Raw genomic sequence first — 21,030 nt, forward strand, 5'->3', positions numbered from 1 at the left:
GCATAAACTCTCTGATCACACTATAATTAAATTATGTATCAATAACCGTATCCAGGAAAACTAAGTATTTTCAATCAAATCCACTTCAAAAAAATCCATCAAACAAACAAAAAATCAAAGTAGAAATTACAGAATAATTTCAACTTTATGGTACACAAAATACAGCATACAAAATTTGGATAGGCAGGGGAATTCCCCAGCAGCCCAGTGGCTGGAATTCCCCAGCTTCCACTGCACGGAACACGAGTTCGATCCCTGGTGGGGGAACTATGATGCCTTGCTGTGCAGGCAAAAAAAATTAAAACTTTGAGAGGCCATTGAAAATTATTAGAGGGAAAATTTTAAAGTGCTCATATTAAAAAAAAAATTAAAGGTCTAAAATTAATGACCCCAAATTATGCACTGAATAAGTAACAAAAATTAAAAACGCAAAGGAAACTAAAAGCAGAAATGAGAAAAAAATAAGGACAAAAAATATATATCAATAAAAAAGAAATGAGGCAAGCAGTGTACAAAATTAACAAAGGGGAAAGCTGTCTTTATGACTCAGAAAATCTGAGGCAGGGCTACAGAAGACGCTGCGCGTCCTCCCCACCCCCACACGGCAGCTGACTGAGCTGCTGACTGTGGAGCGTTCTCCTCAAGGCGCAGACCAGCCACGAGCGGGCCGCAGCGGCCCTCTGCTCCAAGCCTCCTCTAGTACCTCCACAGGGCTTACCTCAGGACGTGGGGCCCGTCAGCTGGCGATACCATTCCCAGGCGCCGAGATGCTGCACTTGAGCCACGTGGAAGTTGCTCCCACACCGTCGGAGGCCCTGAGGCAGAGCTGAGGCTCCGAGCCCACCAAGCCTCACCGAGGCTCACAGCGTCGCGGGTGGGCACTGACGGCAGGCAGGCTCCCAGGCAGGTGAGCAGAAGGGAACACTGCCCTGGTGTGGAGAGCGAGGCGGGCCTCTCCAAGGAGCACGGGCCGGCCTCCGAGGGGCTCGCAGCCCAGCCAGAGGTGGGCTCTCTGGGGAAGAGGGAAGGAATGTTTCTTCCCAAAGCCTGGGTCTCCTTGGGCTTCCGGGTCATGGGGGGGTGCGGCGGGGAGGCCGACGCCTGCAGCCTCACAGAAGCCCCAAGGCAGCTGTGCCAACCGAGGCCGCTGCCAGAAGCCAGAATTGTCTTTGCTTTTCTTACGCTTGGCCTCTGTGAAGGCGATGTCGAGGGCTGGAGGCTGAAGGGCAGAGGCTGGCGCCTTTCAGGGGCCTGAGTGGGCAGGACGGCAGAGTTGTTGCTGAGGCGGGCGTGGAGGCCTGGCGGCCTTTTGTGGTGCGTGAGGCTCTTCAGAGGGTCGTTGGCCTGAATCTGGCTTGCCGGCTTGGACCGGAAGTAGTTACTGGCAGTATTTTCCGTCTCTCTGAGCTTCCCTTAGCGGTCTTCCTCCTGCACGCCTGGTTCGCTGCTCTCGGCTGCTGTGATTTGGGGGGCTGGTTTGTTTGGGGGCCCTTTTGAAACTACTGGGAGACTGGTTTTTACGATGATGGGCTCGGGAATCTTCCAGAAGTTGGTTTCCTCACCCTAGCAAGACTCGCGCCTAATCGTCTCCAGGTTGCTGTAGGACAGTCCCAGAGAATCAGTGGCTGCACCAGCTCCAGGAGCTGCTGGAAGAGCAGAGTTGTGTTCTCGCCAACAGACGGTTACCAAGCCGTCGATCTTCTCTAGTTTACTTTCTGACTATTGCAGATCTTTGACCTCCACACACACCTCCCTCTCTCTCTCCTCTCTCTCTTCCTCTCTCTCTCTCCCTCTCCCCCTTCTCTCTCCCTCTCTCTCTTTTCCCCATTATGTATATATCACAAATAAAAAAGGAATTAATTATCAAAAAAATCTCACAAAAAACTCTTCTTGGTTAGATGCATTCATTGAGAGTTCCATCAAACATTCAATGCTGAAGTTTTTCAGATAAAGCAGAGGAGGATGGAACTCTCCCTCTCTGAGACACCTTTTGAGACCATATGTATCCTGACAATGAAATTAGAAAAAAAAATTGCAGACATATATCCACCGTGAACATAAACATAAACACAAAAATCATGAACAGTATTGTCAAATTGAATACAACAATATTTAAGAGGGTAGTACCTTATGAACAAATAGGTTCAATTCCTGGAATAGAAGGATATTTGAACGTGCTTAAATTAATCAGTTTAATTCATCATATTAACAAAGGAGGTAAAACATCATTTTGATAGATGCAGAAAAAGAATTTGGTAAAATTCAACACTCCTTATTCATTAAAAAAAAATCTCAGCAAACAAGAAAGAGAAAGAAACTCTCAATTTGTAAGTCATCTAGGAGAAACATAAGGCTAATATATACTTGATGTTGAAATATTTAATGCTTTTCCTGTAAGATTAAAAACAAGACAATAATGCCTGTTCTCACATTTATTTAACACTGTACTCAAGTATTTACATTTGAACCATGTGCATAAAAAATGTGCAATTCTATTACCCGTGTAGGTTCTTTTAACCACCAGTGTAATCAAAATGCAAAAGCATCTGACAGTTGTCTTACTTTCATTGATTTTAATTTGATTTGATTATGGTTAGAGAACACATTTTGTATGATTTCAGTTCTTTTAAATGCATTGAAATTTATTTTATGGACTGGGATACTGCCAATCTTGTTGAATGTCCCAAGGGCACTTGAAAAAATTTGCAATCTTATGTTGTTAAGTGTAATATTATATATGTGTAAAATATATTCTTTTGGATGATGGCATTGTTTAGATCCTATATGTGTCTGCTAATTTTCTAAGAGTTCCTTCAATTTCTGAGGGGGGATAGGTGGGTTGAAGTCCCCAACTCTAAGTTCAGATTTCTCTCTTTTTTCTTTCAGCTCTCTCAGTTTTTGCTTCATGCAGTTTGAGTCTCTGTTGTTTGGTGTGTATACATTTAGAATCATTATATCATCCTTTTCTTTTGGGTCTTTTAACTTTATGTATTTGAGGAGAAGAGGCTGTGTTTCCAATGGCAGTTTAATTTTGAAAGCCTTTGCAATCTTATTTTGGTCTGCTGCTCACTTTATCTGGTACTGCTTGCACTCCTTCTGGTCTCTGTTGATGTTGCATGAGTAGGCAGAACAGGTTTTCCAGAACCGCCAGGAACGTCTCTTGGTGGGGAAAGCAGTAAAAATGAACATGCCGCTTATAAAAAATAAAAAAATGATGAATCTTAAAATCATTATGCCGAGTTAAAGAAGACAGAAATAAAAGTGTCTATGATGGCTGATTCTATTTATATATATTTTAGAAAAAGAAAACCAATCTATAGTGACAGTAACAGTGTGCAAAGATTGCAAAGTGGTACAAAGAAACGCTTGGTGATGAAAATATTCTGTACCTTCATATCAGCAGTGATTTTACAAGTGTATATACATGTCAAAATGCATCAAATTGCACACTTTAGCCAAGAGTTTCTTTCCCTTCTTCCCTCCTTTTGGGACCTAGAGGAATAAGAAGAAACTGATTACACATCACACATGTAAAGATAGTAGTAAATTGTTTCTCTGCCTCTCAGGATATAGACAGCTTGTCATTCTTTCCCCTACAACTATGTATGTGAAGGTATAGGACAATCAAACTGTTTAAAAAAATGTGTTTTAATTAAAAGAAGAATCACATTGGGATTGAGTACAGAGATACAAGTGTTAGTATAAATATTTTTAATTTCTACTCTATGCACCCTATGTTGTTTAAACTATTTTCATAGGGTATATACTCAAATTATAATTTTAAATTGCAAGAATAAAAATACAAAGCAACACTTTTCATTTTCCCATCAAAGATAATCACTGTCAATATTTTAGTATATATTTTCTCACAATTTCCCTTCTATTTTTTTCACGGGGAACTGCTTTGATTATAAAATAATGTATAATTTACTGTAAATAATTGAACTTTACATACTGTCGTTTGGAAGAAAATAAAAATCACCTAAAATCTCATTATACTGATAACCATCAGCAACAGTTTGGTGTCCATTCAGAGATCTCTTTTATTCATGTATATGCATACATACACCCTTCTATAATTTTTCATAAACTGAATTATACATAATTTTAATAGCTACTTTTTAAAATGCATTACATATGTTTTATACAGTGAAGTTCACTAAAACACTTTATAGTAAAAACGTGTATGCTATTAAAATGTTAGATGAACACCAACCTTACCCAGATTGAGAGTAATTGTCAATACTGTTCATATAAAATAGAAAATTTCTTGATTTTGCAATAGAGAAAAGTATGTAATAGGACTAGCATTACATAATATAATTGTATAGGTCAGACTGATAAGTTTCAAGAAGATTATGGAAGATAAGTGATATGAAATCATCAGGAAAGGCTTTTCAGTGGGAGAAAATAGGAGAAGCCTAACAGTAGGTATAAAATGGCCATTTTTTATACAGATAGTAGATAATGCCAAAAAACAGTTGAATTTGTAAAAGGGCTTCAAAAAAGCAAACTTGAATATAGGATGTATTGGCTTTTTATTTGCTGAATGTCAAATTACCACAAATTTAGCATCTTAAAAGAACACAGTTTTATTACCATATAATTTCTGTGGGTCAGGAGTCTGGGCACAGTTGAGCTGGATCCTTCATTCAGGGTCTCACAAGGTTGACGTCAGAAAGTCAGCCTTCTCATCTGAAGGCATTATTGGGGAAAGATCTGTTTGCAAGCTGATCTTGGCTGTTAGCAGAATTCATTTCCTTGCAGTTCAAGGTCTGAAGTCAACATTTTCTTACAGGTTGCTTGCTGGAGCTCACTCTCAGAGCCTGGAGATTGCCCTTGGATTCTAGTCACATGGTTTTCTCAAAACCTGGCAGGTTATTTATTCAACTCCAGCAGGAGAATCTCTCATTTGAATTCTCCCTGACTCTTTCCATTGCTAACCTCTAGATTATCTTTTAAAGTACTCACATGATTAGGTCAGGCCCACTCAGGAAATGCCCCTTTTGATCGACCTAAAGTCAGTATATTAGGAATTTTAATTATATCTGCAATATTGACACACCTTTGCTATATAAGTTTACCAAATCACAGGTGCAAAATCCCATAATATTTGCAGTTTCTTCCTGAACTCAAGGGGAAGAGATTATCAGAGTTTGTACATAGAGGATGGGAGTTTTAGTGTTCAATTTAGAATTCTATCTACCACATAGGGGAAACATAGAAAGGAATGGAAGCCTACCTCTTCTATATTACAGAGCGAAGGAAATTAGAGATGTTTTGGGGTCACATTCTGAAAGGTGTCAAACTTTGAGAGAAAAACAAAGTTTAGTTTTTCATAAACATGAAATATAGTTGTTTTATTAATTTAACCTAATAGAGTAGTTTAATAGATAGGGAAGCTTATACTATGTCAACTACATTTTTAAAGAAGTAAATAAATGTGTAAAATCTATGTTAAAAAAACTGCAAAAAATTCGTCTTTTTCTACTTTATAATTTGCAAATTCCTGAGTAAGTGTTAAAAATCTCTTTATATAATGGCTCAAAACACAGAATCCAGTCCAGAATGCCTGGGCCTGAATATTGCCTCTGCCACTTTAATGCCCTGTGACTTTGAGCAAAAAACTTAACATTTCTGTACCAGAGTTTTCATTACCTGCAAAATAGTCAATAATAATACTACATACCTTACAGTACTGTTCCCAGGACGAAATAAGTTAATTATATGAATTACTTAGAACAGTAGTTGCTGCTTATTAAGTGACATTTTAAACTTATAATTATCATCTTTTACAGCATTTTGAAAGTCCCTTTCACACTGAAATAGGACTTGGAAGAGTTGGTACAATCATCCCTCAGTATCAGAGGTTATTGGTTTCAGGACCCCCGTGGATAGCAAAGTTGGTGGGGGCTGAAGTCCCTTATATAAAATGGAGTAGTGCAGTTGGCCCTCTGTATCCACCTAGGTTCACCATCCATGGATTCAGTTCAATCCAAGATATGTTGAATCTGTGAATGTACAACCTGTGGATACAGAGGGCTGACTGTACTGATATACTGATTGCATAAATCATTAAATTAAGTGAAGATAAGTAACTTGTTCAAAATTACAGAGTTGAAATCAATTCTTCGACTTATGTTAATCATGATATACTGTTTATACTTGGCAGTATTTGATACTGGTTTAAGAGATTACCAAATATTTTATATTATGACTCTCAGAGACTAGATTTTCTTTTTCAATTAATAACTCACTCTGCTGAATGACAACAATTTAAAAGGAATAAACTGGTTTATATCCAAAACTATCAATCTTCTGCTCTTATAGAGAAAAGACCATTGGCTAATATAAAATTCTAGATGTGCAATATTTCTCCCTCATAATCCATTGGAAATTTCCCTTTTATTCAGTAATTTAGAATTACAGAAGAAAAGTCTTAGCCTAGCTTTTGGTGATAAAACTTTGCAGGCTAGGTTCTTAAAGGATATTTTCTTTAAATTTATACTTAGAATTTTGTTCACACATGAAAAGTGTGACTTTTTTATTACATCTTTTTTTTCTGGTATAAGTTTACTGCTTTTTCTTTTTTTGTCTTCAGTAATAATTTGAAGCAAATTTAATACAGAAAGACTTGTGGTTACAAGCCAGTTTCATTTTTAAATTAAAAGGCGTTTATTTAGACCTGAAACCATAAAACTCCTATAAGAAAACATAGGTAGTAATCTCTTGGAAATCAGTCTAAGCAATGTGTGGGGGTTTTTTTTGGGGGGGGGGATCTGTCTCCTCAGGCAAGGGCAAAAAAAGCAAAAATAAACAAATGGGAATACATTAAGCTAAAAAAATCTTTTGCACAGTGAAGGAAACCGCAAACAAGATGAATTGGAGAAGATATTTGCAAATTATATATCTGATAAAGGGTTAATATCCAAAATGTATAAAGAACTCATACAACTCAACGTAAAAAAAAAAAAAAAAAAAAGTCTGATTAAAAATGGTCAGAGGACCTGAATAGACGTTTTTCTAAAGAAGTGATACGAAAAAAAAAAAAGTGATACGGTTGGCCAACAGACACATAGAAAGATACTCAATATCAGTAATCAAATGCAAATGCAAATCAAAGCCATAGTGACATAACAACTCACTCTGGTCAGAATGTCTATTATCTAAAAGACAAGAAACAATAAATGTTGGCTAGGATGTGGAGAAAAGGGAACCCTTTTGCACTGTTGGTAGGAATGTAAATTGGTGCAGCCACTATAGAAAACAGTATAGAAATTCCTAAAAAAACTAAAAATAAAAGTATCATACAATCCCGCAATTCCACTTCTGGGTATTTATCCAAAGAAAATGAAAATACTGTTAAAAAAAATATATGTACCCCTATGTTCATTGCAACATTATTTACAATAGCCAAGATATGGAAACAACCTAAGTGTCTTTCAACAGATGAATGGATGCAGAAGATGTGACATACATATATATATATATATATATATATATATACACACACACACACACGCACACATATATACATATAACAGAATATTAATACATGTATAATGGAATGTTAAGCAGCCATAAATGAGAAGGAAATCTTGCTATTTGCAGCAGCATGATTGGATCTAGAGGGTGTTATACTAAGTGAAATTAGACAGAGAAGAAACACTGTATGATTTCACTTACATGTTTCACTAAAATACAAAAGAAACAAAACAGAAATAATAGGCTTATAGAGAGAACATACTGGTGGTTGCCAGAGTGGAGAGGGGTGGGGGACTGAAGAAATAGGTGACAGGGATTAAGAGGTACAAACTTCCCACTATAAAATAAAGTCACAAGGAAGTACAGCATAGGGAATATAGTCAATAATATTGTAACAGCTTTGTATGGTGACAGATGGTAACTAGACTTATTGTGGTAGTCATTTCATAATGTATAAAAATATCAAATATTGTACATCTGAAACTAATATAACATTATATCAATTATAATTTATTTTTAAAATAAATAAAATGCCTTTATATTAATCAGTATGTTTCATTACTTTGAATTCATAAATGTTTAATGTGGACAGTTTTAATAAATGCATAAATATTTAAGTCAGAAAATAAAAATAAATATTGGCTTTATAATAAATCATACCATAATCCATTTGTAATATTAAGAAACAAAATTCAGCCGAGTAAATTTGAAGATCTAATTGGCTTTATTCAAAGATTCATGAATCGGCAGCATCTCATTTAGTAAATAGGTCCTCAGAGAAGCTGTACAAAATGGAAGGTGTTGTAGGCAGAAGGAGGGTGGGACAAGAAAGTATTGGCAAAAGAAAAGAAAAGGTTGTTTCCAGCCAGGCTGTTCTTTTGGTGGAAGGGAATGTCAGGGGTCTTTATCTTGCAGATTACTTCACTAGTGTTGATCAAGAAATTTCAGATTGACTGTTTTAAAGGTCACATTTCTGGATATGCAATTAGGTCTTGGTTTGCTGTCGTGGGGAGCAAATGACTCCATTTTGTTAATTCTAACAGTAGTAAGTAATGAAAGCCACATTTATTTAACCGAAGTGTTAACATATCAAACAGCAAATAATATAGAGTATGATTTTACTCCTCCCTCACTGGGAAGTAGTGAAACCATCTTTCACTTATGACCAAAAATAAGTGTTTGATCCAACCTGGAACCAGTTCTTATTTTTCATCCTTCATGTTGTCAGGAAGGAAGAAATTTTCTTCTACTCTTCTAGTTTCTTCTGGCTGGCCTAAGAACTTAATTGACCTGAGACAGATTAACAAGAGAAAGTCAAACAAAAGTTTAATAACATGTAAACCTGGGAGAGACCCAGGAAAACTGAATAACTCACCAAAATGGCTGAAACCCTCACATTAAATATCCTATTCAGCTAAAGACCAAAGAGGATGTTTTGGTAGTGCTTTGGGACTTGAGAGGAAGGCAATTCACACGGAGATGGAAAAGCAAATGTTTGCTAGGCCGTGCAGAGACAGTGACACAGAGTAGACTATGATCTCTAGGGCCTGCTGAGTTTCCCTCACCACAGCTAGTTCCTATCTTTGCAGATATCTTTGGTGATAGCTCTATTCCAGGAACAGGCCCTTTATTTAAATTCTTTAGACAGCTAACAGGGGGGTTAAAAGAAAGACTTCCTGAGTCCTCTGTTTTTAAAAATAATCAACCTAAATTCTCATGCCAAAGAGACAAAAGTTGGGGTGGTAAATTTTGCTCCCCTACAGTATCAATATAGTCTGTAGGTCCTACTATGAAAGCCATCTAGTTTAGAGTTCATAGATATAAATTGGAATGGCTGTTTTGTTGTGTTTAGGGTGTGACATCAAGCCCTCTGGTTAAAATTGCTCAAATATAAGACTTTAAATATTGCACCTGCATTGATTGTATTTATTTGTGCTATATCAAAGGCCATGGCTGGCCTTTAATCTAGTCTTATTCCTTCACTTGTCATCCTTCACCTACTCCAAAATTACACAATTAAGTAAAAATGGTATTTCCTGATATAAGCAATTTTTTGACCACTCCATAGTCAATTAACTTTCTAAGTACTGGTATTTATTTTGAACTACCAATGGTAATTGAATGAATATTTTAAAAAATATGGAGGCCACCAATGAATGTTGCTGTTTTCCTTGCAGGTACGCAGTATTTCTTGACTAAAAAATGAAGCTATTTTGCCCATCAGGATTTGCTTCATCTGAAGCCCAGTAACAATAGTCAGTAATATATATTTCCAAGCTTTTACTTTGAACTGATGTCTCATTAAAACTATCAGTCACAAAGGATTGCTTAATTGCATAGTAGGGCTGTACTCAAAGTATCCAATTACATTTTCTTCAATTAACTTTTACTAGCTGATGTGTACACTAATTTAGTGAAATTAGGTGAAGGTTAAATTACTGTAACAATCAGAGGTGTATTTAAGTGGTAAAATATAGAGAAGGAAGTTCTTGTTCTTATAAATATGAATATTAACACCATTGCCCTTAGGATGTAACATGTACCTTACCCACTTAATGCTAGTAATAAATCTCCTCGTGCCACTGCTTCAGAATGTAAAACTCCATGATACATACTCAGCCATTTAAACAAATTAGCTTTCCATAAACAGATTTTTAAACTATGCCCTTTATAGCTATATTGCATTTATCTGCTGATATTCCCCAATCTATATTTCTAGCAGTAACATTTTTGAAATTCATACCTAAACTTCCAGCTTCCAGTTAATTATTACTAACTTCTAAGTCCAAAGTTTCCCTCACTGTTTTCTAAGTTGAGCTTATCAGTTGCCAATACAACTTTCCTTTCTCATGAATTCTTGAGAACATGTAGTGTTGCTATTTTCTAAGACAAATTTTCCTCATTCCGGTTACCACCCCCCCTACCCCCCCACCCCCCGCCCTCATGCAGCTTCCTTAATTGGTACTTAAAAGCTTTAACCACAAAAAAAATGTTTCTCCATTTTATCTCTCAGAGCATTTCTTAAAAATTATTTCAGGAGTAATTCAGTAATGCTCATTTTAGAAAATGTAAAACAAACAAACAAAAAAAAGCACCAGGAAAATAAAATGGTCTCTAATACCATAACTTGGAATTTTTTGTCTTTAAAAAAAAAAAAATATATATATATATATATATAAACTCTCTCTCTATATATATATATTATATATATATATATATATATATATAAACTCTGGTTTCTTACACAATCATAAACATATTTAACAACATATCATTAAACATCCAGATTTGGGGCTTTTGTACTAGTTTTTTCTTCCTGGGAAATTATTTTAGTTTAGCTTCATTGTTATATTTGAAGTTATTTTCTTGTAAATATCATACACGTGTTCCATATTTTTTCCTTTCTGATAATATCTGTCTCTTAATTAGTATGTTTAGCCTATTTACATTTAATGTAATTATTGATATGTATAGATTTAGATCTACCACATAATTTTTGTTTGTTTTCTGTTTGCCTTCGCTATTCCTCTCCCTTTTTTTGGGAGGAAAGTGTTATTTGACCTTTTCTTATATCTTATCTATTATGATTTTGACTATATCTATAGTTTTTTTTTGCAGTTGCTATAGGGGTTACAAAAGACATACCTAACCTTTCACAATCTATTAAGCATCAGTTTATTTAGCACTTCAATTTTAATGTAGAAACATTACCACTATATGGGGCTATTCATGCTATAGTTGTTTTATATATTACATCTCTACATATTGAAAACTCCAGAAGAAATTCTAATTTTTGCTTTGAACCATCAGAAAAATTCTAAAGAACTAAAACATAGAAGAATAATCTATTATATTTACCAGTTTGTTTACCATTTCTGTTGTTCTTCTGTCTTTCCTGGTCATTGCCCTTTAATCTGAAGAACTTCCTATAGAAAATATTTATTGAGACAATCTGTTTAGTATGAATTGCTTTAGCTCTCCTTCATCTGAGAATGTCATTATTTTACTTTTATCCCTAAAGGATATTATTACTGAATATAGAATTATGGGTTTACAGGTGTTTTTCTATTAATCCTTTAAAATGTTGTGCCACATCCTTCTGGACTTCACAGTTTCTGATGAGAAATATGCAGTCATTTGAATCATTGTTCTCCTATAGCATATGAATCATTTTTTTCTCTGGCTTCAATATTTTATCTTTGTCTTTAGCTTTCTCAAACTTTGATTATGATATATCTAGCCCTGCATCTCTATAGATTTATTCAGTTTGAGGTTCATTCAGCCTCTTGAATCTCAAGGTTTGTGTCTTTTTCCAACCTTAGGAAGTTTTTGGTCATTATCTCTTCAAATAATTTTTCAGAATGACAATTTTTTTTCCTCTACTTCTGAGAGTCCAATAACAAGAATGCTAGACCTTTTGTTATTGTCTCACAGGTAAATGAGGCTTTTTTTCTTTTAATTTTTTTCATAATTTTTTTCTTTTTATTGTTCAGATAGGATAATTTCTATATTTAAGTTAATTGACTATGCTGCCATGTCTATTCTGTTATTAAATCCATCCAGTGAGTTTTTCATTTTACTTATTGTATTTTTCAGTTCTAAATCTCTATTTGGTTCTACTTTATATCTTTTATTTTTTTTAATTTCTATTTTGCTAAAAGATTCTAACATTTTTGGTAGGAGTTTTCCTAGTTGCTCACTTGACATGTTTATAATAGCTGCTTTGTTTGTCAGATCTTTGTTCGTGTCTGTTGATTATCTTTACCTATGTGAGCAAAAGTGCAGGTGGTGTTTCATATGCCAAGTAATTTTGGATTGTATTCTGGACATTTTGAGTATTAGGCTATGAGATCCTGGATCATTTAAATCTTATGGAACATGTTAGTTTTGTTTCTGCAGTCGATCCATCCTGGTTAGATACAGGACACAAGTGCCAACCACCTTCTGTAGACTGTGGTTTCAAAATCAGTTTAGTTCTCAAAGCCTTTGTAGAGCTCTTCAGGTCTGTTCTGGATGTGTTCCACCTCATGGTCAGTCAACAACCTCAAGATGATCTATTTCTTAGTTCAGTTTTTCAAAGTCTTTTGTGCGCTCATTAGGATCACATTTTTGCATGCATACCTTGGAGGTGACACCGAGTTCATAAACTTTATGGTCTGGATTTCCTGATCTCTTCCTTCTCTGTGATCTCTATGGTACCTTCTGGTTCCCTGAGGCTCCCTTTTTGGTCCTTTAAACAGAAACTTGTGACTCTTAAATTGTAGAAAGACACAGAGAGAAGACAAGCAAGGAGGTGGGGAAAATTGACTCAACCTTCTTGGAACTGTAGCTCCATCCAAGGAAAAGAAGTTTCCCTTTCCTCAGAGTTTGACTCCTCTGGGTTCTCCTTCCGGGATGCCACCCCCATACCATGATATTGCTTGGGGCTGGGGAATTAGGGAACAGAGAAAAATAATAAGGAAGGAAGGAAGGGAGGAAGGAAAGAAAGAAGGAAGGGAACAAGAAAATTTCTGCACTCTCTTTTATGGAAGTTTTATCTCCAGCAATTCAGCCTGTGCTAGAGGGCTTTACTTAGAGCTCTTCTGTCTGCACCTCTGTACTCATTTCTGATTTCCTGATTTCAGTGATTTCAGGTTGGAGTGGGATGGTGGCTACTAGAAGGAAAGTTAAAGATGGAATGTCATATATTTTCCTAACACATTATTTAATTTCAGGCTTAACATTTTACTGTATAAAGATATAAAACAATATATACATAGCTGTGATTGGAAAGAAAAAATGACATTGGTCTTAAATTTTTTTCTACAGTGTCTGCATCCAGTCAATAGAATGAGTTTGATATATACTTAATTAGAAAAATGTTTTTAAAGTAGTTTCCAATATTCAATATTAAATATATTAATATTTTAATATTAAAATATTCATACAAAATTGAAACATTAGAAACAGTATGATGCTAAATAAAATGTGAAGTTTTAATTTCAAACATAATTTAATTAGCAGTTGATTGTGAGCATTTTTTTTATTCCAGTGTGCACTGCACAGTGTTACCTATCTCCTTTAATAATGGTGTTTTCACTCTCTACATGCCTACTCTGCTCTCTTGCTAGGATCACTATTCTCTTAGCCAGCTGTGTTCTCTCTAAGATAATGTGATACAGATAAAAATTTTATTCAGCTACCTTTGTTAGAAATGATCACTTGGTTGAGTTTTACCTTAAAATAAATTCCTAATTACGTCTTTTGTTGCATAATATATATTGCAGTTATAGAATTATTACACTATACCCCCTTCTCTGACAACTAAAAACTTTTTATTAGCTCATCCAAAATGTTTTTCAACTGCCTTTTTGTTAAAATAATTTATTTCTCACTTTTTCCTAGCCATCATACAAAGAGGCCTTTAAAGGCCTATCACATAGGCAGCCAGACTTGCTAGGGGAGCCTGAATCCTAGAAGTAAACCAAGCTTCATTGAAAGCTGTATCTCTCACCCCTTCTCCTTTCAGATCTTCTGTCCTGACATACACCAACATGATAATAAAGAGTTGGTAAATTCAATGAAATTATTATTCAGATATTCAGTATTTGAACTATCCATGTTGCCTAGGCCCTTCAAGCGTTGAACTTATCATTACTTCATTATTTTCTGACCGCCAAGAACTTTGCTGGTTTGTCTGTTCTCCAGGAGAGATAAGCCAAATCCACAGCTTGCAACAATACTCTAAATTCCTCCCATGAAAAAAGGGGTTGGAAATCATGAGTTTATTTTTAAAGGTTGCTTTCCTATGTAAAATTTTAGTCTCTTTACTCCTCGGTACTCTCACAGTTCGCTTAGGCCTTATAATTATGATTTTGTAATTTCTCCAACATTTTCAGTTCTTATCATTAATTGCATTGACCTTCCATATTTTATTACATCATAGCTAGAAGTTGAAATTAATAATGGAAAAAATTAATGCCTTTTGGTAAAATTGAAATGAAGTTCCCTTTTACTTGACAGTGACACCAAAAATAAGTTGGCAAGTAAAATGTAAAGTATGTAAATATGTGTTTCTATGATTAAATTCTAAATTCACCAATTTATTTTCAGCAAAACAACATTTATTATATTAAATTAATAGCCCTTTTTGAATCAAGCATAGTTTCATGAAACATAACTGCATTTTGTCCAAAAGATAATATAGATAAATGATGATAAAAGAAAGGTAAACAGAAATATAAAAAAATGTATATATATACTTTTTTCTGGAAGACAGTACTAGTTTTACTTATTCCTTCATTTTAGTTATTTCATTTTTTGAAGGTTTATAATACCTTGTTTTCCTTAGTATAGAATGCATATATTACGATATATTCAAATTATTTGTGTTGTTATTTCCCCATATGAGAACATCAACTCCGTGAGAAGATTGTAACTGATTCATCTTTTTTCTCCATTGTACCTATCATAGTGTCTAACAGATAATAATGGAGAGTAGAGAAAACAAAAATTTGTTGAATGTCATCTTTCACTTACTAGACATTTAGATATATAATGGCATTTGTCTTACAATATTTCTGAAAGATGGTTATTATTTCTGTTTCATATGTTTAGAAATTAATGGTCAGAGGATTTAGGTAACTATGCACAATAACACAACTACAAAGAGGTACAGGTGCTACTTAAAACTATGTTTGGGGGCTTCCCTGGTGGCGCAGTGGTTGAGAGTCCGCCTGCCGACGCAGGGCCCACGGGTTCGTGCCCGGGTCCGGGAATGGAAGATCCCACATGCCGCGGAGCGGCTGGGCCCGTGAGCCATGGCCGCTGAGCCTGGGCGTCCGGAGCCTGTGCTCCGTAATGGGAGAGGCCACAACAGTGAGAGGCCCGCCTAGCCCCGCCCAGAAAAAACAAAAACTATGTTTGGCTGTAAAATCTTTACACTATATACTATTCAAACAGTAGATACTTCATATATGTTTGGCAGAAGAATTAAAAAATAAATGATTGGATAAAGAAAGAAAGTAAAATGTGTTTATTACCTATGATGTAGTTTAGAATAGGACGTTTAACATTCAGTTTCTATTTAATTATTTAATTCTCTCATATGGCCTGGGGCAGTAATTTTTCCCTGTAGTATAGATGAAGGGGCAGAGGTTCAGAGAAATTAAATTATCTGTCCAACATGTGACAGCTAGTATGTAGTTTGGAAGGATTCTGGGCTGAGCTACTTGCAGAGAGTGCAAATCACTTTTCTAAATGTAATGTAGTATCTGACTAATTTAGAGTAAATTTTAAGAAGGCCAGTTTTAAATACTGAAATGTTACTCTTTTTTTTATTAGTATCTAAGTGCTTCATTTACTAAACCGCTCTTGAATAGTGTAAAATGCCATTACAAGTAATTTTCCTCCATTAATTTGCTAAGCAAATTAAATCTTTCTAGATCAGTACAAATGCAATTGGATAATTTCTTTACACCATCACACATTCCAAATTAGTGATTCAGCTTTTTAAATATTATCTCATTCCTCTTTCAAAATATGTAAATAATTGTAGAATAGATTTGTTATTTGTTAGCAAAAATAGCGAAGTTGGAAATGCTGCTTCATCTTCTATTTTAACCTACCTTATTCCTCCTTATCCTTCAGGCCTCAGGTTAAACATAATTTCCCTAGGAAAGCCTTCCTTGGTACTGCTTTCCATATTAGGATAGACCTCATATTGCACATACAGCTGTTTACAAAAAATATTTCTAATTAATTGCTTAATGCTTTTCATCTCCAGTGAGCCATAAGTTCTATGAGGGCAAGCTATATTTGCTTTGCTTACTACCCTATCTCAAGTTGCTCACTACCCTATCTCAAGTGCCTCATTCACTTCCTGGTATATAAAAATGTTTTTAAGAAAATGGTTCAGTAGAATAAAGATTAGTGTTTCTTGCTGAATTCCCTTTATGTCCAAAGCATTTTATCCAGATATCTGCATTTGTAATACTTGTGAGTTTTTCCATATAAGACCCGACTGTAATACCTTTCTATACTGTATCACCAGCAACTGGTAGTAGGAAACTGAATGAATGCAAATTGACAGTCACCTAATTTTAGCTAGCCATATAGCACATATGTTTATTTAAAAAAGCACTCTACCCTCAAGCTTTTTCTTCCCCTTTCTACAGGACTGAAATCAACATACATAGTGATAAAATAGGTATCAAAGCCATAGTAAATTGCCAAATGGCTTAGGTACTGTAGTACATTGAGTAGTTCATCTCTTGATTTATTTAATCACTGTTGTCCATTTGTAGATATAGATATGAATTTCGTTTCTGAATATATTTTCCCCCCAAGTATTTGGCGTGTTGTTGCTGGGTGTAATTTCAAAACCCCTTACTGATAAAAACAAGTGAAAATCACTACTTTAATCATACTACTATATCAAAGAGAAGACATTTAGAGCTTTTTTTTCCCTTAAAATATGGCAGACAACAAAATTATTTTGCAAAAAGATTTCAGTCTTATACTTTGAAGAGAGGCAGGGCATGAAGTCAATTTCATTAGTGTGTGGAAAATGTTATTTCAGTTTTTACAACTTTTATGTGCTATTTATTATGTGTTGTGATGAACAAGTCAAAAGTTTTCTGCAAATATCCCTTCATCACAGAGCTTACTACTCAACCACACCTTCCTATGGGAGATGGTAAATTGAATTTTGTAATAATTATTCTTTTTTTTTCATTTACCAAATATATGTTGTGTTCGCATTATGTAATAGGTACAAGGCCAGGTCCAGCAGTTACAGGGGCACATAGGACAGTCCCAAACTTAAGGAGCTCATAGTCTCAGGCAGGCAGACATGGATATATAACATTCAAGGCTCAAAGCAAAGAAAAGAAAATGCTGGAACCCTTGTTTAAAAAACAGGAAAGAAGTGCCATTAAATGTAATAAAAGTTTCTTTCTTGACCTGTGATCCTTTTCTTTTATTTGCTATTTCATATGGCCTTGTTTGCCCTGGATCACTGATCTAACCCACAATGGATATCCTACACGCAGGAGCTTGCAGTCTATTCAGGCACTGTTTGATTTCAGGACCAGGGATGGGCAAATCACTCTCTGAATGCACAGTCATGTGCCAGCCCAGGGTGGAGACAGCCACTATACTCTCCCACTGAGACACCCTAGAGCCATATACCCTAGAGCCATACACCCAGACTCTCCAGCCCCAGCTGTAGCACAGAGTTGCAGTGGTCACTGGACGGGAGGGGGAGATGGAGTGGGGCCCAGGGCACCAGGTGGCAGAGGAATGGGAGACAGAGAACCCATTCAGGGAGGTAGAAGGCAATAGGAGGTCAGATACCTGTTAACCAAGGCTCCAAGCCCCCTCTCCACCACACACACTCTCTCTCTCTCTCTCTCTCTCTCTCTCTCTCTCTCCATTGTCCTATGAGACTTCATTTATGAAACACAAATCCAAGATGAAATTATTAAAAATTTCAAGACAGTGACTGTATATCATTGAAACCCAAGTGTAGAACCCTTCTGAGAATCGGACACTGTACAAATGCACTAATCATATTCCTGTGAAGCAAGCAGGAGAGCGTAAACAGATAATTAAAATGTGTTGTGATGAGTCAGTGGCAGAGTATTATGGACACCCAGAAGAGGAATACCCATCTCAATAAGGGTATGCCTTTGTGTGTGTGTGTATTCAGATGGGCAGTGAGGGAAATTTTCTCAAGAAGTGTGACTTCTGAGCTGAATCTTAAAAATGAAAAAGAATGGGCCAACTGAAGAAGCAAGACAAAAATATTCCAAGTAGAAAGAGAAAAATCAGCAAAGACAAATTCAATAAAAGATTGTGTTTTTAGCTTGGAACAGTTCAATGTTTCTGGATAGAAATTGAAGCAGGGAGATAAAGAAAATGAAAAGGTAGAAGAAAGCAGGTCAGTGTTGGGTCTTATGTGTCTTACTAAGGAGCTTAGATGTAATTGTGTAGAAAATTGGGAGTCACTAAAGGTTATGAAATATGGGTGTATCATGGCCCAAAATGATGACATGCATTTCATCTGACAAAAGCCTAGCGGAAGAGTACAAACTAGCACTCTACAGTCCTTTCCCAGTGGTACTTTAGTATTGGAATGTAGAATCAGTCTGAACAAAAGTGGGGCAGAGACAGGGAGTAAGTTAGATTCATACCTTAAATAACTAAGACATACATCCATAATGTAACAGATGTAACAGATTAACTGGAATTACAATGATTAAATTTATTTAAGTGTATGTGTGTGAGAGTAAGTGTGTGTGTGTGTGTATTGCCAGTTTTTCGCAAGTCTGAAGTTGAAAGTTATGGCATAAGTAAGTTCCAAATTTATATATTCCATTTATTTAGTCAGAATAAAACTCTGAAATATTCCTTATCTAATCCAAACTTTTGCATTTGTGGGCTTAATAATATTATAGTTGCTACTTAATATTTTTAACAAACATCACAAGTGATTTGGAGACAGGACCATGAACCATATTTGAGCAAACTAGCTTGTTTGTACCATGTGAGGTCAAACAGCTCTCCACCATATAGAGTGGTGGGACTGTTTGGGGCTATTTCTTGCTTGTATGTAGACCTGTCCTAAAAATGGCTGGAGAACGGTATTTTATTTCATCTGTCCTCGAGTCTTAAGAAGTCTTGCACCTTTTTTTTTAGGTTTGTCTATTTCTACTTTTATTCTACTATTGAAATACTAAGAGCTCATGAACTCATAAAAATGAAAATGATAATAACAAGTATTATTATTGAATCCTAATTCTGTGTCTTGCTCTGTGGTAAGCACTTCCTAAGCCTTATCTCCTTAAACCTTGACATCAAATCCTTAAGTTATATACATCAAACAGAAATCTAGAGAAGTTTGTAGCAGGCTCAAGGCCATAGAGCCAGGAAGTATCTGCGGTAGGATTTGAACACAGACCATCTGCCTTCGGAATACTTACCCTTAAACTCTACTATGGCCTCAAGGGAGAAGGACAAAGTGAATAGCCTGTTTTTGTCAAGATGAATCTTAAAATCGGTTATTGTGCTTATATGTAATTTAGCCCAATATACCATGGTTACGAGTTCTCAAAGCCTTATAGAAGTAAAAAGACCCTTTGCCCTGAGTCTTTCTTCCACATGTTTCTTTCAGGAACCTGGGGAGTCCGGACAAACTGGTTGGGATTTGATGATTCAGAATCACAGAAATTTCTCTCTTTCTTTCTATGGAGCAGCAAGAACAGAAGATTCTAAGGTAATGAAAATTTTACTGATATATTCAGAAAACTATTTACTCATTTATGAAATAGTGTCTTGCTCTTTTGGGTTCCTGAAATTCCAGTGTGTGTATTAGGGGGCAGGGAGGGGCCCCACACCAATAAGCAATTCTCAGATACCAGCAGAGTGCCATACTATTAAACTCAATTCTGAAACTATCTACCCAGATATAACATCAAATTCCACAGGTTGAGGGCTCAGTCCTACAAGACTTCTTCCTCTCCGAGACCCCCTTCCATGGCCAGTCACAAGTCCAGGTATTATTAGTGCTTCTGACTGACCAGCTACAGATTGGAGGTTCCAAGACCTTGGGTTAGATTAATTTTGCTAGAGTGGCTCACAGAACTCAGAGAAACATTTTACTTTCTAGATCACCAGTTTATTATAAAAGTATATATGAATAACTCAGGAACAGCCAGATAGAAGAGATGCATGGGGCAATGGTATATGGAAAAGAGCACGGAGCTTCCATGTTCTAGTCCTGCCACTCTTCCCAAATCTCCACATGTTTACCAACCCAGAAGTTCTCTGAACCCAGTTCTTTTGGGTGTCTGTAGATGCTTCATTACATAGGAATCATTGATTAAATCATTATCCATTGGCAACAGATTCAACCTCCAACTCTTTTCCCCTCCATGAAAGGTCAGGGTGTGGGACTGTAAAGTCTAACCCTCTAACCATTAGATTGGTTCTCCTGGCAACCAACCTTCAACCTTAAGTGCTGTTCAAGAGTCGTCTCATTAACATAACAAAAGACAACTTTATTGTTCTCATCACTTAGGAAATTTCAAATTTCAATTTAGGAACTCTCTACCAGAGAAGGAACAAAGACCAGCTATATATTTCTTATTATGAATCCTGATATCATACCTGCACGTATCATAATAATGATCAGATTGGATATTATTTATCAAGTCACGTTTAAAACACTTTTTACAGAAAAATATGGAACTCAGTCAGAATTACAAATAATTTAATAATGTTAATACAGATAGGAAGTATAAAGAAAATGGTTGGATGCCTTAGGAAGGAAGCAGTTAAGAGATAATGAAGTCATCTGGGCTCTTGTCTCTGAGAATTTAGTTTCTAGTGAGTATATCCAAAATATTTATCATCTATAAATTCCTGAATTTATTATTTTAAATTTGAGGTGTAAACACAGTTATATCACTACTCTTATCTTAATTATTTCATTTTTCCAGTGCTTCAAAAATGTTCAAATGAATCGTATAATAATTTCAGAAATAGGCACCGTATTTTTTTCTC

At 35.7% G+C, this 21,030-nt stretch overlaps 1 protein-coding gene and 1 pseudogene across 2 annotated transcripts in view; one reads left to right on the forward strand and one right to left on the reverse strand.

Moving 5' to 3' along the window:
• The first annotated feature begins 598 nt into the window (after window positions 1-598).
• SMC2 (structural maintenance of chromosomes 2) overlaps window positions 599-21,030 on the forward strand; it is a 624,541-nt gene continuing 604,109 nt past the window's right edge. For both annotated transcript variants that reach the window (XM_067041100.1, XM_067041102.1), the window contains exons 1-2: window positions 599-907; window positions 19,640-19,741. The gene's annotated coding sequence lies outside the window, so the exon portion shown is untranslated. The remainder of the gene's footprint in view (window positions 908-19,639; window positions 19,742-21,030) is intronic.
• LOC131760779 (kinesin-like protein KIF17) lies at window positions 851-19,563 on the reverse strand (annotated as a pseudogene).

This window comes from Kogia breviceps, chromosome 8, assembly GCF_026419965.1.
Source record: "Kogia breviceps isolate mKogBre1 chromosome 8, mKogBre1 haplotype 1, whole genome shotgun sequence".
In the NCBI taxonomy this organism is placed as follows: Eukaryota; Metazoa; Chordata; class Mammalia; order Artiodactyla; family Physeteridae; genus Kogia; species Kogia breviceps.